The sequence below is a fragment of the Martes martes genome (genome assembly GCF_963455335.1).
Source record: "Martes martes genome assembly, chromosome: 5".
NCBI lineage: Eukaryota > Metazoa > Chordata > Mammalia > Carnivora > Mustelidae > Martes > Martes martes.
The window spans coordinates 119,323,597-119,339,512 of record NC_137892.1 but is presented as its reverse complement, the minus strand read 5'-3'; positions in this window follow the sequence as shown (position 1 = coordinate 119,339,512).

Below are 15,916 nucleotides of genomic sequence, written 5' to 3'. Positions count from 1 at the left end.
AAGGATCTTAGAAATGACTTATAATTTGTATTTATTTTTATATGGTTCTTTCAAAAAAAGATGGACCTTTCTATGTAAGAATGGGAATGCAAAGGGAACTTTTATGACTTTCCTCAAAGTCCTAGAATCTTAGAAATACTGTGATCTTTGAACCCAGGTCTAGATAAGAATGGGACTCATCCATCCGCTGGTTTTGAACTTTGAGAAAGTGACCTTACCTCCCTCAGTATTTAGTTTCTTCATGTGTAAAGTATGCATTAAAGAGTTCAGCTCCCAGGGGCACCTGTGTGGCTCAGTTAGCTAAATGACCAACTCTTGATTTCTGCTCAGGTCATGATCTCAGGGTCCTGAGATCCAGCCCCCTTTACGGCTCCTTGCTGGATGTGGAGCCTGCTTAAGATTCTTTCTCTCCCTCCCCCTCCCCACTGGGATGATCTCTCTCTCTCTCTCTCTCAGGAAAAAAAAAAAAAAAAAAAAGTATTCAGCTCCCAGAGGGAAAGAAACCTCTTGAAGAGGTTCTTTTGAAAATTAATGCAAGATTAAGTTAAAGAATAGCATGCTAGAGATGGAGGTAGAAAAGAGCAGAAGGATACATTTTCAACTATCTGCCTTCTATCCCCCACAGGCACATGTTGGTTTTGAGCATAGTGCTGTGTTGTTTGCTGGGACACCAAAAGCCAGCAAAGAGAGACACTGCAAAGACAGAGAAGGAAAGCTGAGAGCACAGGCTAGGAACTTGGGCGAGAGCATGATCTCTGAGCCTGACCTTTCTTACCTGTAAAACTGGGAAGATGGGACCTGCTTCCTAGGGTAATTGTTAAGATGTCATAAGGTGATACATTTAAAGGTCTAGTGCAGTGCCTGACATACAGACTGAATAAAGACACGTTGCTTATTGGGGCAGGAGTAAGAGAAAAATACCTTCTATTGGAGGTTTATTGCTATAAATCCCCATCTCTGGCCTTGAAAAATTTATTCAACTGAATTACACTGTTTTTTGTTTGCATCATTCAAGCAAGAGCAAATTCTGATTGGCTTCCCTGTAGTGTGGACCAGAGAAATCAAACTGGCTCAGTGCCCTCTTATACAATGAGCCACAAACCCTCTCTAAGTCATCTCATTAGCTCCCCTGTGATATTTATGAAGACTGGGATTTGCTAATGATCTTAAATGGGGTTAGGATCTTTAGCGTGTGCTGGAGAGAATCAGGGGACCTTAAGAGACCTTAAATGCAAATCTTTACTGAGCCATTTTTGGGTTATCAGTTACCCGGTGGGGTGTCTGACAAATACAGTATGGGGTCTTATTCCCCTATTGTCTATGTGATGGGGTACCATCTGGGCTCCTAGAAAGAGACATAGTCTCCAAGATTTGGCTGAACTAATTAGTCAATGAATAAATTATCAACACCGACAAATGCAGTTCAAACCAGAAGTGACCGTGGGTTTTTAAATTTTTATTAGTTCAGCTAGGTCTCTGTGAAAGAATTTTTTCCCCCTAAAGAAATGCATTGCATGAGACTGGAAGCATGGGCACCTCCTCTTAAAAAAAAAAAATAAATAAAAATCCTGACTTTAAAAAGAAAAAAAACAACACTAGGTGTTGAACTGAAGTAAAAAGTAAGATGCTAATAAACTAGAGATGATCCACACTTAGGTTACATTAATTAGGTACTCATTTTCTAACCTGTCCTTCTGATAAATGCCTTTGTAAATTTCCAAAGTTTGCATGTGTAAATTTTTTGCTCAGAAAACACTGATGGCTTTCTTTCTTTCTTTTTTTTTTTTTTTAAGATCTTTATTTATTTATTTATTTATCAGAGAGAGATGGAGAGAAAGAGAAGGAAAGCACAAACTGGGGGAGGGGCAGCAGGAGAGGCAGGCTCTACACTGAGTTGGGAGCCCTATATGGGACTCGATTCCAGGACCTTGGGATCATGACCTGAGCCAAAGGCAGCTGCTTAACTGACTGAGCCTCCAGTTCTCACTGATGGCTTCTATTATTAAGGTACATAACCTATGATCAGCAAACCTTTATAATCAATCATAAGAAAGATGGCTAGTTTTTAGTCCAATGCTGTATATTGGACACTTCACTAAAAGCATTTCTATATGGATTAGAATATTTAATTCTTGGAACAAAATTACGAGTTATGCCCTATAACGATCCCTCTTGTTTCAATGAAATTACAGGTTTAGAGAGATAAAGTAATTTATCCAGCGTTAGCCAGGTAGCTAGCATATGGTGGAAGAAGAATACGAGCATAGAAATTTTGTGTTCGCTCTACCTCAGGGAGCAGCAAGTTATGGCCCCTGAGCTAAGAATGATTCTAGACTTTTCAATGATTAAAAAAAATCAAAATGAGGACAGTATTTTGTGGTATGTGGCAGTTATGTGAAATTCAAGTCTGGTGTCCATAAACGAAGCTGTATTGGAACATGCTCATTTGTTTACATATTGACTGTGGCTGATCGCTTGTTACAGTGGTAGAGCTGAGTAGTTGTGACACACACCATCTGGCTGCAAAACCGAAAATATTCACAAATATCAGAAATGTTCCTAACCTCTGATCGGTCTTAACCCAGTGCATAACCCAACCTCCCACCATGCTGTGATACCTTTCCTGACTTGTGTTTGCCCACAGATCTTCCTTTACACCCTTCATTCCTCCTGTGCTTGCTCCTGGAACAAAACTGAATGCCACCTCTACCTGTTGAAAGCCTCTCAGCCTTTCCAGGTCCAGATCAGACAGCAACTTATTTCCCCTGTGGATGTGTAGGTTACAAGCAAGCAGAAAACCAAACTCAAATTGGATTTTTAAAAAGACAGTCTGTTACCTTGTGTAAGACACATCCAGAAATTCATCTCACATCACACACACTTCAATCTAAGACAAAGATGATACTATCAGAACATGACTCATGCCCTTCCTGCCATATCCCGCTTTTCTCTCCAAAGCTTCTATTTCACAACTCTTAGTCCAGAATGGACCAGTAGAGAGGGTAGGTGTTTTAATCTGCACGAGAAAGACTGGTGTCATGACGATTGATTGAATTGTTTAGGTCCTGTGTCCTACTGTTCTCAGGCTAAGGTCTGTGACCAAGAGAAGGATTCATGCTGATTGGAGGTAGATTAAAGCCACCTCTGAATCAGGCTAAAAAGATAAGGTAGCCTGGTTGGATTAAGTCAGTCGGTGTCCACCTTTCAAGCCAGGGGTTCGGTCAGTACCATTGCAATCATGGAGGTGAGAAATTTGGGATGTGATGAAGAAAGAATGGGAGAATCATTGCTAGGAAGGACCCACAGATGCCCGATGTGTCTCCCTGCCACCGAAGGCTTCCACGTTTCTGTCTACCTGAGCCCACTCCTGGCAGGCAGAATTTATCTTTCTTTCCTCTCCATTTCTATAGCCTTTCCCATCTGAAGGCTTGAATCCTAGTGAGTTGTATATATTCTGTCTTTCAGCTGCTAGCACATGATACTCTTCAAATTTTCAGAGTCTGTTATAATTATTGATTCTGGTGCCAGAGGCAGGAAACCCACTTACCTAAAACTTCCCTTTTAAGGAATCCTTGTCTGGTTATTAAAAGCATATTTTGTTGTCTCTTTTAGGAGGGTGATAAATATTGCATGTGATCTCTCAGGCTTCTTTAGTGTTCATTTCTGTGTATTTCTCCCCAGTCTCAGCCTCTTGAATTGGACAGGATGGTGAGGGATGGGGACAGAGTTGAGGATGGTGGGGAGGTCAGTGACAGAATGTACATCAGGAACGTCCCCTTCATGTGTTAGTTTAAATAAAAGTTGGGGATTTCACATTTTAATAGGGCAAATTTGAGATAACCATGTCGAAAAGCCACACCACCATTTTTTTCCACATCGAAGTGTCAAAATCAAAATCTCTGGTGGCCGTGCTCACCAGAAGGCCTGGGAGCACTATTTCTGATCACCTGAAGCAGGCGATAACACAAGCCACCATCAATAGTAGACTAGGTGAATAAATTGTGGTATATTTACATAATGGAAATCTACACAGCAGTGAGGAAGAACAGGCTACAACTCGACTTAATAATGTAGGTAAATCTCACGGATTTAATTTGGGCCCAAAGAATCAAGTCATAATAGCACATACTATATGATTCCATTTCTACAAAAATGCAAGCCGTGCAAAACGACCTTATGTTGCTAGAGGATAGGGCAGCGGTTCTCCTAAAAGAGGATATGAGGGTAACTTTGGGGTGCTAGTAATGTTAATGAATGAATGTATTAATTATTTTGCCTAATTATTTGCTACAGAGTTGTGTTGGAGATGATCACGATAGGTGTCTTTTTCTCTGTGTGTATTGTATTTCAATATAACTGAAATTAAAATAGAAAAAATAAAGCCATGTCAGGCTATGTTAAAACATCCTCCTGTTCTCTGGTTTTTCTCCTTGCCTCTGAGGTGGGGTGGTAGTCTGCACCTAGTGTCGCATTTGGGGTAGGGCTCCATCTGCCTGGGGCTGTGGGTAGCCTGTCTAGGAATGGGCGTCCTTCCTGTATGAGGAACAGAAGTAGGACTTGAACTTACTCCAGACTGAGGCTTTTGCTGAGCTAACCAGCTATGGCTCAAGTACTAGTGAACTTCCCGAGTCAGAAGCTCTTGTCTGAACTAGCCACGCGGACTCCGCCCACAGATCAAAACCGCCTGCGACCTTGAACTTCGCTGAATCGCTAAACCTCCCCATGTTGGTGGTGGTTCTTTCTCAGGGTGAAATGATTTATCTGACCTCCTGAAGTGAAGCTTTTCTTCTCTCCTTGATGGTTAAGGAATGAGAAATTAGCGGGTGTCCACTCTGTACCACTGTCTCCCCTCTATTGCTCCTCACTTTGGGGTCTGTGGGTTCATAAAACGTGTGCTGTGCCTTCATCTTCCAAGGTCAGAGAGCCAAGTAATTGGGATACAGTGCTTCTGAGAGTTTTCACAAACCGAGGAGGAAGATGTGGACTTACCATTAAGGTCACTTTCATCGTCTTAACTGTGAACACTTCCATCATACATTATACTGCATCCAAGTGGGTGTTTTCTGATTCCTGAGAATTTTTTTTTTAACTGTACTGTAATTTGCCTATGAATGCTTTATGTTAATTGGCCTTTAGGTGTTCCTGTCTCTGCCTTTGAACAGGTCAGTCCCTCCTAGCTCTTCATCATTTTCCTGATGGCACTGTAAATGTCCTCCATGTATCGATGCCTGCCTTGGCCTTGCTGGTCCAGGGCACGCATCCCGTTCCAAAATGTGGTTTCCGTGATGCTAAAGAAGGAGACAGGGAATGGCTGTTTGCTTTCTGCTCTTTGGTATTTCACTCCCCTTTGCATCCTGGTGCTGTAATGAAGTATCATGTAGAGTTCCTATAGGGCTGATAAGCCACCCTCAACCCCTAAAGATACCTCTGTCCCTGCATCACTGCTTTCCAAGAAAATCCCTGTCATTATGCAGAGTGTTATGCGTTTCCTTTCCAACCTAGTCATTTGCATTTTTCGCCTTTGAAAAGGCAAATTTGCTTTGAAAAGTGTAATGAAATGTGCCCGAATGAAAAATGGGCCCTGAGGATGGCTGGTGCCAGCATGGGGCTTTAATTAAATGATTAGATGGCAATTTGATATGACCAGCTTTTGAACTGCATCATGTTATCATTTAGCTTTGGGAGGGGAAACGCAACTTGACCTTTCGAAATACTGAAAGATAATATGAACTTTGCTTCCAATCACCACAGAGCTATGTACAGAAAGGCTTTTTTTCTAAATCTCTGTTCATTTTTCTCTGACCCCCTTCTCCCAGTTCTCATGGTACCTCACTCTTCTGGAACAAGCCTCATCCTTTAATGGTTCCGTGACTCTGCCCTCTCCTTCCTGCTGCCTGGAGCTACCTCTTCTCTTCCCTTCTCACTTTCTAGGGGGCCCATTGTTTCTTCAAAGCACAGCTCCCTTAGCAACCCCTTCGCTTATTGAAGCGCTTCTTAGGAAACTCTGTGAGTTAGTCGCTTCTTTCACTGTCCAGAGATCTACAGACGCTAGACTGCCTGTTTCCTGTTTTCATAAGTCAGGTTTTACTGGAACACGGCCATGGCCATGCTCATTTATTTACATGTTGTCTAGGGCTGCCTTGTGTTTCTGGTGGCAAAGTAGAACAGTTGCACCAGAGACCACTGCCTCCAAAGCCTAAAATATTGACTCTCTGGCTCTTTGCAGGAAAAGCTTGCCCAGACAAGCATTTCCTTTAGTTGGTCATTACCCAACTAGTTAGCGGCTGTAAGTTCTATGAAGCTGTAAGTTGGATTAGGAACTCCCAGTTTTGCTCACCACCGACTCCATGGCACCAAGCAGGGACCTGGATCATAGAAGCTACTTAGGCAAATTCGAGCTGCACATTGCAACAGTGACAAGTAGGTGTGCTCATGGAGCTGTGTTGTCCACGGAAGTGCCTGGTCTGGACCAGGCGCTCAGGAAATGCTTGTTGGCTGAGTATCTATGCTCCCATCCTGACACCCGGGCAACCAGGTCTTCCTGGTTGGGATTTGGTATGGGATTTGCACCCACAAATGGATGTTTCTCTTGTCTGCCAGGTTTAATATTAATTTTGCTCATATGCATTAAAATGTTAAATTGGTGCTTCAGTGTGACCTCATTATCTCAGTTCATTATTTTCACCTGTAGCAACTGAAGGCTTCATCTGGTCTAGGCACTGTGCCTAGAACTTTACATCTGTTGCTCATCAAATTGTTGATGCCTTTGGAGGCAAATATTCTTATTATCCCCACTTTGTAGGTCAGAAATGGAGGCACTGTTGGGGTCAGCAAATAGCCCAGTTTCGTAATTCTGGTCAAACTGAGACCTAAAACCATGACCATTGGCCACTAAACCTCTCCCTTCTCTACCATCCCAAATACAGACGTCCCACCCTGCCCATCTGTTGGTGAAGGAAAACAAAGCATTATTTTCAAAGAGTGTTTGAAAGTGTCTCTGGCTCATCAGTAATTTTAGACTATTTCTTGGTAGTTTATTGCTTCTTGAACTTTGCCACCTGAAGAATAGGACCAGTTTTGCTTCCCACCTCCTAAATCGGCATTTGACTGAACTTGCGGAAGGATGTGTATGAACACGGCATATGTGCGTGCATGCGTGCAAACACACACACACACACACACACACACAGTGTATAGTAGCTAAACTGATGAGATATGAATCAGTGAAATCAAAGATAAAATGGACCCTGCTAAGATATACTAGGTCTATGCAACAGCAACTTGGAATCCCCTTGGTTAGTGACCCAGGTCTGGGCTAAAGCAATTCTTAGTGCCCTCTCTGTGAAACAGGAATAAAAGACTATTACTGGGGTACATTATGGCTCTCTTTTCAGAATGATAGATTGTAAATCTTCTGAGAGATGGATTTTGTTTGACTAAATGTCTGAGCTTCCCTTGACATAAAATTAACTATCATGGGGGCACCTGGGTGGCTCAGTGGGTTAAAGCCTCTGCCTTCGGCTCAGGTCATGGTCCCAGGGTCCTGGGATCAAGCCCCGCATCGGGCTCTCTGCTCAGCAGGGAGCCTGCTTCCTCCTCTCTCTTCCTGCCTCTCTGCCTACTTTTAATCTCTGTCTGTGAAATTAAAAAAAAAAATTAACTATCATGCACTATAAGTATTTGATGATTTAATAAGTGAGTTCAGGGAGCAAAAACCATTTAGAACAGTGGCTGGACCAGAATAACTGCTCAATGAATGTTATTATTATTAATTTTCTCAAAATTATTTGAAGTATTCTTGAATCAGGGTTGGCTTCTAGCTAATTATACACAGTGCAACATGTAATATTTCAGATTGGGACATTTGGGGCATTTTGGTTCTAATATTATCTCTGCAAACACCTTATTGTCTGTGATATTAACGACATTTTCATCTTTCTGCTTCTCCTTGGTGAAAAATAATTGCTTCCTGTATTATTAGAGCTGTCAGATACGACGCTAGTCGTTACGAGAAGTGATTTGGGTCAGATATTTCTCCCGCATGTTAGCGCGTGGGGGGGGGTGTTGTGTAGACACACACATATATGAACATGCTGCCTCTATCTTTTTTTGGGATCTTGTGCTCTGATATAGCAATGCGTCAACATTCATGCGTCAAAGGGCTTATAAGTAGGATGGAAGCTTCTGAACAGGCAAATAAGGATAAAAATCAATTAATACTTATCTCTTAATTATCTCCTCTTTACTCATCTCTGAAAAGAAACTGGGGGTGTAAGAAAAAAAAAATATATGAGATGGTCCCTGGCCTAAAACCGCTTACTGGATTAGCTATAAAGGCAGTTATGTGACAATTAACTGGCAGTGTAAAACTATAAGGAATTAAGTGTAGGATGTACAACACTGATGGTGAGCAACAATATCATTCAAAAGAGAAGGCATCAGCATTACAATATTGGAGGAGGCAAACATTGAAATAATTGCGTTTCCGCTGTAAAAATGTGTCATGCTGTTTTCAGTGTCCCACTGAACTTGCCTCCTTGCTCTTCTGTTCTCAATACCTTCCACGGCCTGGGTCTTCCCTCTGGTTCACCTGGGGTGGGCGTGCCATAGGCTGAAGTGTTTGTGTTCATGATGTAGATCCTTCTCGCTGTTTCTTGTAAATCTATCACAGATGTTACTATCTTGCAAGAGGTGATTTTATTGACTTGGCATCTGGTTTGTTTAAGACTAGGTTATTTTTGAAGTTAGGAACCACTGTGACCAATGGAATATTGAGTTTAAAAAAATCAAGGCTGGATTTCATCAACTCCGAGGAAAAGAAATCAAAACTCTACATGCATGGAGATTTCTTTTCTGATGGGTGATGACTGCTTGTATCTTTTTTTTTTAATTTTTTTATTTTAATAAACATATAATGTATTTTTATCCCCAGGGGTACAGGTCTGTGAATCGCTAGGTTTACACATTTCACGGCACTCATCATAGCCCATACCCTCCTCAATGTCCATTTCCCCCCACCACCCTCTCCCGTCCCCCCTCCCCCCCGCAACCCTCAGTCTGTTTCTTGAGATTGAGTCTTTTATGGTTTGTCTCCCTCCCAATCCCATCTTTTCATTTTTTCTTTTCCTACCTCCCCCCAACCCCCCCCGCCTTGCATCTCCACTTCCTCATATCAAAGAGATCATATGATAGTTGTCTTTCTCCGATTGACTTATTTCGCTAAGCATGATACCCTCTAGTTCCATCCACGTCGTTGCAAATGGCAAGATTTCATGTCTTTTGATGGCTGCATAGTATTCCATTGTGTATATATACCACTTCTTCTTTATCCATTCATCTGTTGATGGACATCTAGGCTCTTTCCACAGTTTGGCTATTGTGGACATTGCTGCTATAAACATTCGGGTGCACGTGCCCCTTCGGAGCACCACGTTTGTATCTTTAGGATATATACCCAGTAGTGCAATTGCTGGGTCATAGGGTAGCTCTATTTTCAGTTTTTTGAGGAACCTCCACACTGTTTTCCAGAGTGGTTGCACCAGCTTGCATTCCCACCAGCAGTGTAGGAGGGTTCCCCTCTCTCCACATCCTCGCCAGCATCTGTCATTTCTTGACTTGTTAATTTTAGCCATTCTGACTGGTGTGAGGTGGTATCTCATTGTGGTTTTGATTTGTATTTCCCTGATGCCGAGTGATGTGGAGCATTTTTTCATGTGTCTGTTGGCCATCTGGATGTCTTCTTTGCAGAAATGTCTGTTCATGTCCTCTGCCCATTTCTTGACTGGATTATTTGTTCTTTGGGTATTGAGTTTGATAAGCTCTTTATAGATTTTGGATACTAGCCCTTTATCTGATATGTCGTTTGCAGATATCTTCTCCCATTCTGTCAGTTGTCTTTTGGTTTTGTTAACTGTTTCCTTTGCTGTGCAAAAGCTTTTGATCTTGATGAAATCCCAATAGTTCATTTTTGCCCTTGCTTCTGTTGCCTTTGGCGATGTTCCTAGGAAGAAGTTGCTGCGGTTGAGGTCAAAGAGGTTGCTGCCTGCATTCTCCTCAAGGATTTTGATGGATTCCTTTCTCACATTGAGGTCCTTCATCCATTTTGAGTCTATTTTCGTGTGTGGTGTAAGGAAATGGTCCAATTTCATTTTTCTGCATGTGGCTGTCCAATTTTCCCAGCACCATTTGTTGAAGAGGCTGTCTTTTTTCCATTGGATATTCTTTCCTGCTTTGTCGAAGATTAGTTGACCATAGAGTTGAGGGTCTATTTCTGGGCTCTCTCTTCTGTTCCATTGGTCTATATGTCTGTTTTTGTGCCAGTACCATACTGTCTTGATGATGACAGCTTTGTAGTAGAGCTTGAAGTCTGGAATTGTGAGGCCACCGACTTTGGCTTTCTTTTTCAATATTCCTTTGGCTATTCGAGGTCTTTTCTGGTTCCATATAAATTTTAGGATTATTTGTTCTATTTCTTTAAAAAAAAATGGGTGGGATTTTGATAGGGATTGCATTAAATGTGTAGATTGCTTTAGGTAGAATAGACATTTTCACAATATTTGTTCTTCCAATCCATGAGCATGGAATATTTTTCCATTTCTTTGTGTCTTCCTCAATTTCTTTCATGAGTACTTTATACTTTTCTGAGTATAGATTCTTTGCCTCTTTGGTTAGATTTATTCCTAGGTATCTTATGGTTTGGGGTGCGATTGTAAATGGGACTGACTCCTCAATTTCTCTTTCTTCTGTCTTGTTGTTAGTGTAAAGAAATGCAACTGATTTCTGTGCATTGACTTTATATCCTGACACTTTACTGAATTCCTGTATAAGTTCTAGCAGTTTTGGAGTGGAGCCTTTTGGGTTTTCCACATATAGTATCATATCATCTGCAAAGAGTGATAGTTTGACTTCTTCTTTGCCAATTTGGATGCCTTTAATTTCTTTTTGTTGTCTGATTGCTGAGGCTAGGACTTCTAGTACTATGTTGAACAGCAGTCGTGATAACAGACATCCCTGCCATGTTCCTGACCTTAGCGGAAAAGCTTTCAGTTTTTCTCCATTGAGAATGATATTTGCGGTGGGTTTTTCATAGATGGCTTTGATAATATTGAGGTATGTGCCTTCTATCCCTACACTTTGAAGAGTTTTAATCAGGAAGGGATGCTGCACTTTGTCAAACGCTTTTTCAGCATCTATTGAGAGTATCATATGGTTCTTACTCTTTCTTTTATTAATGTATTGTATCACATTGATGGATTTGCGGATGTTGAACCAACCTTGCAGCCCTGGAATAAATCCCACTTGGTCGTGGTGAATAATCCTTTTAATGTACTGTTGGATCCTATTGGCCAGTATTTTGGTGAGAATTTTCGCATCTGTGTTCATCAAAGATATTGGTCTGTAATTCTCTTTTTTGGTGGGATCCTTGTCTGGTTTCGGGATCAAGGTGATGCTGGTCTCATAGAATGAGTTTGGAAGTTTTCCTTCCATTTCTATTTTTTGGAACAGTTTCAGGAGAATAGGAATTAATTCTTATTTAAATGTTTGGTAGAATTCCCCTGGGAAGCCGTCTGGTCCTGGACTTTTGTTTGTTTGGAGATTTTTGATGACTGTTTCAATCTCCTTACTGGTTATGGGTCTGTTCAGGTTATCTATTTCTTCCTGGTTCAGTTGTGGTAGTTAATACGTCTCTATAAATGTATCCATTTCTTCCAGATTGTCAAATTTGTTGGCGTAGAGTTGCTTGTAGTATGTTCTTATAATTGTTTGTATTTCTTTGGTGTTGGTTGTGATCTCTCCTCTTTCATTCATGATTTTATTTATTTGCATCCTTTCTCTTTTCTTTTTGATAAGTCTGGCCAGGGGCTTATCAATCTTATTAATTCTTTCAAAGAACCAGCTCCTAGTTTTGTTGATTTGTTCTATTGGTTTTTTAGTTTCTATTTCATTGATTTCTTCTCTGATCTTTATGATTTCTCTTCTCCTGCTGGGTTTAGGTTTTCTTTCTTCTCTCTCCAGCTCCTTTAGGTGTAGGGTTAGGTTGTGTATTTGAGACCTTTCTTGTTTCTTGAGAAAGGCTTGCACCGCTATATATTTTCCTCTCAGGACTGCCTTTGTTGTGTCCCACAGATTTTGAACTGTTGTGTTTTCATTATCATTTGTTTCCATAAATTTTTTCAATTCTTCTTTAATTTCCTGGTTGACCCATTCATTTTTTAGAAGGATGCTGTTTAGTCTCCATGTATTTGCATTCTTTCCAAATTTCCTCTTGTGATTGAGTTCTGGCTTCAGAGCATTGTGGTCTGAAAATATGCAGGGAATGATCTCAATCTTTTGGTACCGATTGAGACCTGATTTATGACCCAGGATGTGGTCTATTCTGGAGAATGTTCCATGTGCACTAGAGAAGAATGTATATTCAGTTGCTTTGGGATGGAATGTTCTGAATATATCTGTGATGTCCATCTGGTCCAGTGTGTCATTTAAGGCCTTTATTTCCTTATTGATCTTTTGCTTAGATGATCTGTCCATTTCAGTGAGGGGAATGTTAAATGTCCCCTGCTATTATTGTATTACTATCGATGTATTTCTTTGATTTTGTTATTAATTGGTTTATATAGTTGGCTGCTCCCATGTTAGGGGCATAGATATTTAAGATTGTTAGGTCTTCTTGTTGGACAGACCCTTTGAGTATGATATAGTGTCCTTCCTCATCTCTTATTATAGTCTTTGGCTTAAAATCTAATTGATCTGATATAAGGATTGCCACCCCAGCTTTCTTCTGATGTCCATTAGCATGGTACATTGTTTTCCACCCCCTCACTTTAAATCTGGAGGTGTCTTCGGGTCTAAAATGAGTTTCTTGTAGGCAGCATATTGATGGTTTGTTTTTTTTAATCCATTCTGATACCCTTTGTCTTTTGATTGGGGCATTGAGGCCATTAACATTCAGGGTAACTATTGAGAGATATGAATTGAGTGCCATTGTATTGCCTGTAAGGTGACTGTTACTGTATATTGTCTCTGTTTCTTTCTGATCTACTCCTTTTAGGGTCTCTCTTTGCTTAGAGGACCCCTTTCAATATTTTCTGTAGAGCTGGTTTGGTGTTTGCAAATTCTTTCAGCTTTTGTTTGTCCTGGAAGCTCTTGATCTCTCCTTCTCTTTTCAATGATAGCCTAGCCGGATATAGTATTCTTGGCTGCATGTTTTTCTCATTTAGTGCTCTGAATATATCATGCCAGTTCTTTCTGGCCTGCCCGGTCTCTGTGGATAGGTCCGCTGCCAATCTAATGTTTTTACCCTTGTATGTTACAGACTTCTTTTCCCGGGCTGCTTTCAGGATTATCTCTTTGTCGCTAAGACTTGTAAATTTTACTATCAGGTGACGAGGTGTGGGCCTATTTTTATTGATTTTGAGGGGCGTTCTTAGCATCTCCTGGATTTTGATGTTTGTTCCCTTTGCCATAGTAGGGAAATTCTCTCCAATAATTGTCTCCAATATACCTTCTGCTCCCCTCTCTCTTTCTTCTTCTTCTGGAATCCCAATTATTCTAATGTTGTGTCGTCTTATGGTGTCGCTTATCTCTCGAATTCTCTCCTCGTGGTCCAGTATTTGTTTGTCTCTCTTTTGCTCAGCTTCTTTATTCTCTGTCATTTGGTCTTCTATGTCAGTAATTCTTTCTTCTGCCTCATTTATCCTAGCAGTGAGAGCTTCCATTTTTGATTGCACCTCATTAATAGCTTTTTTGATTTCAACTTGGTTAGATTTTAGTTCTTTTATTTCTCCAGAAAGGGCTTTTATCTCTCCGGAGAGCGTTTCTCTAATATCTTCTATGCCTTTTTCGAGCCCGGCTAGAACCTTGAGAATTGTCATTCTGAACTCTAGATCTGTCATGTTACCAATGTCCGTATTGATTAGGTCTCCAGCCTTCGGTACAGCCTCTTGTTCTTTTTTTTGAGGTGAGTTTTTCCGTCTTGTCATTTTGTCCAGATAAGATTTGCTTTCTCCTGCTGTGGAATTCCACTGTTCTTGGTGACTGAAGTTGGCTTTGGCTGGGTTTCTTGTTGATCTTCTGGGGGAGGGGCCTGTTGTAGTGATTCTCAAGTGTCTTTGCCGCAGGCGGAATTGCACCGCCCTTGCCAGGGGCTGGGCTAAGTAATCCGCTCGGGTTTGCTTTTGGGAGCTTTTGTTCCCTGAGCACTTTCCGTAGAGTTCTGGAGGACAGGAATGAAGATGGCAGCCTCCTAGTCTCTCAGCCCGGAGGAGCCGAGAGCTTGGGGTTCCGCTCCTCAGTGCGCTCTCAGAGCAAAGCGCCCAACCGCCCCGCCTCCCTGGCCTGCGGTCGCGCCTTGAGGAAAGCAGTCAATTGCTGGAGCTGGAGAAAAGCGCCAGGTCGCTTCTGTCTCTGTGGCCTCCGCCCACGCCCCGAGCCCACCCAGCCTGCGACCGGCACAAGGTAACCCCGGGCTTAAAGCTCACTCCTCGGCTTTGTCGCTGTAGCCGGCTTCCCCGCTCTAAAACCTGCGAGCTCTGCAGCACTCAGACACCCCCAGTCCTTCTGTGACCCCGCGGGACCTGGGGTTATGCTGACCCCGCCTGGGTTTCCCCCCAGTTTAGCCTCTTAGTCTCCCAGTTCAGCCGACTTTTAAAAGTCCCGATTTTGTGCTCCCGTTGCCCCACCACTTCCAGGGAGCCGGCCCCTCCCCCCGGGGTCTATCTTCCCGTCGCTTTGGATTCACTTCTCTGCAGGTCCTACCTTTCAGAAAGTGATCAATTCTCTATTTCTAGAATTGTTGCTCTTCTTCTCTTCGATTTCCCATTGGATTTGTAGGTGTTCACAATGGTTAGATAAGCTGTCTAGCTGATCTCCTGCTACCCGATGTCATCTCAGCCTGCTACTTCTCCGCCATCTTGACTCCTCCCCTCGACTGCTTGTACCTTGATCTTGTGTAGAGGATAAGGAAGGCGGTGATGTTTACTTTTTCTCATCTCCGGGAATACTTACTGTATTAGTCTTCTAAGGCTGCCATGATATATCATGGCAAACTTGAGTCATTAAAACAACAGAAATTTATTCTTTCATGGTTCTGGAGGCTAGAAGTCCAGAAATAAGGTGTCTGCAGCGCCATGCTCCATCTCAAGCCCCTGGTAGAGAGTCCTCCCTTGTCTCCTTCAGCTCAGGTGGCTTCAGGCATCCTTTGGCTGTGGCAGCCTACCTCCATCTCTGCCTCTCTTCAGGTGGCTTTCTCTATGTGTCCCTGTGTTTCTCCTCACTGAGTCCTCTCCCTCAGAAGATACTCTGTGCTTCTCTTCTGAGTTTGTCATTGGAGTCAGGGTCCATCTGGTTAATCCAGGATGATCTCGTCTTGGGATCCTTCACTTAATTACATCTGTAAAGACCCTTCTTCCAGATAAAGTCACATTCACAAGCACCAGGGATGAGAACTTGGGCAGATCTTTGGGGAGCTACAGTTCAACCATATTTGCTGATTCTCCCTGCTTTTTGGTCCACATAGGCCCTGGAGAGGAGCTACCCTGTTGCTAGCATAGCCTTGCTGAGACCTGGATGTGAAAGGGCATTCACAGGGTGACGTGAGAGGGGCTTGACTAAGTGGTTCGCAGAATATCTTTAAAAAAAATTATTTTATTTGCTCCCCTATTGATGGGGAAAGTCTGTGTAGAGGCCACATGGAACATGAAAAACAAAACCATTTTCCAGTCTTTATAATTCAAATCACTTCTGTTAGATTAACATTTTATCAAGATATTCAGTGACTTTTTACTTTTGCCAAAATGCTAGTTCTCTTCATTACTTGAGATATCATCTAGAACATGAGCTGTGAAATCTGTATTTTTTTTCTTCCATTAGATATCAGATCTGAAGAGGAAGTTTGATTTCCGATGAATAGCATTTTTCC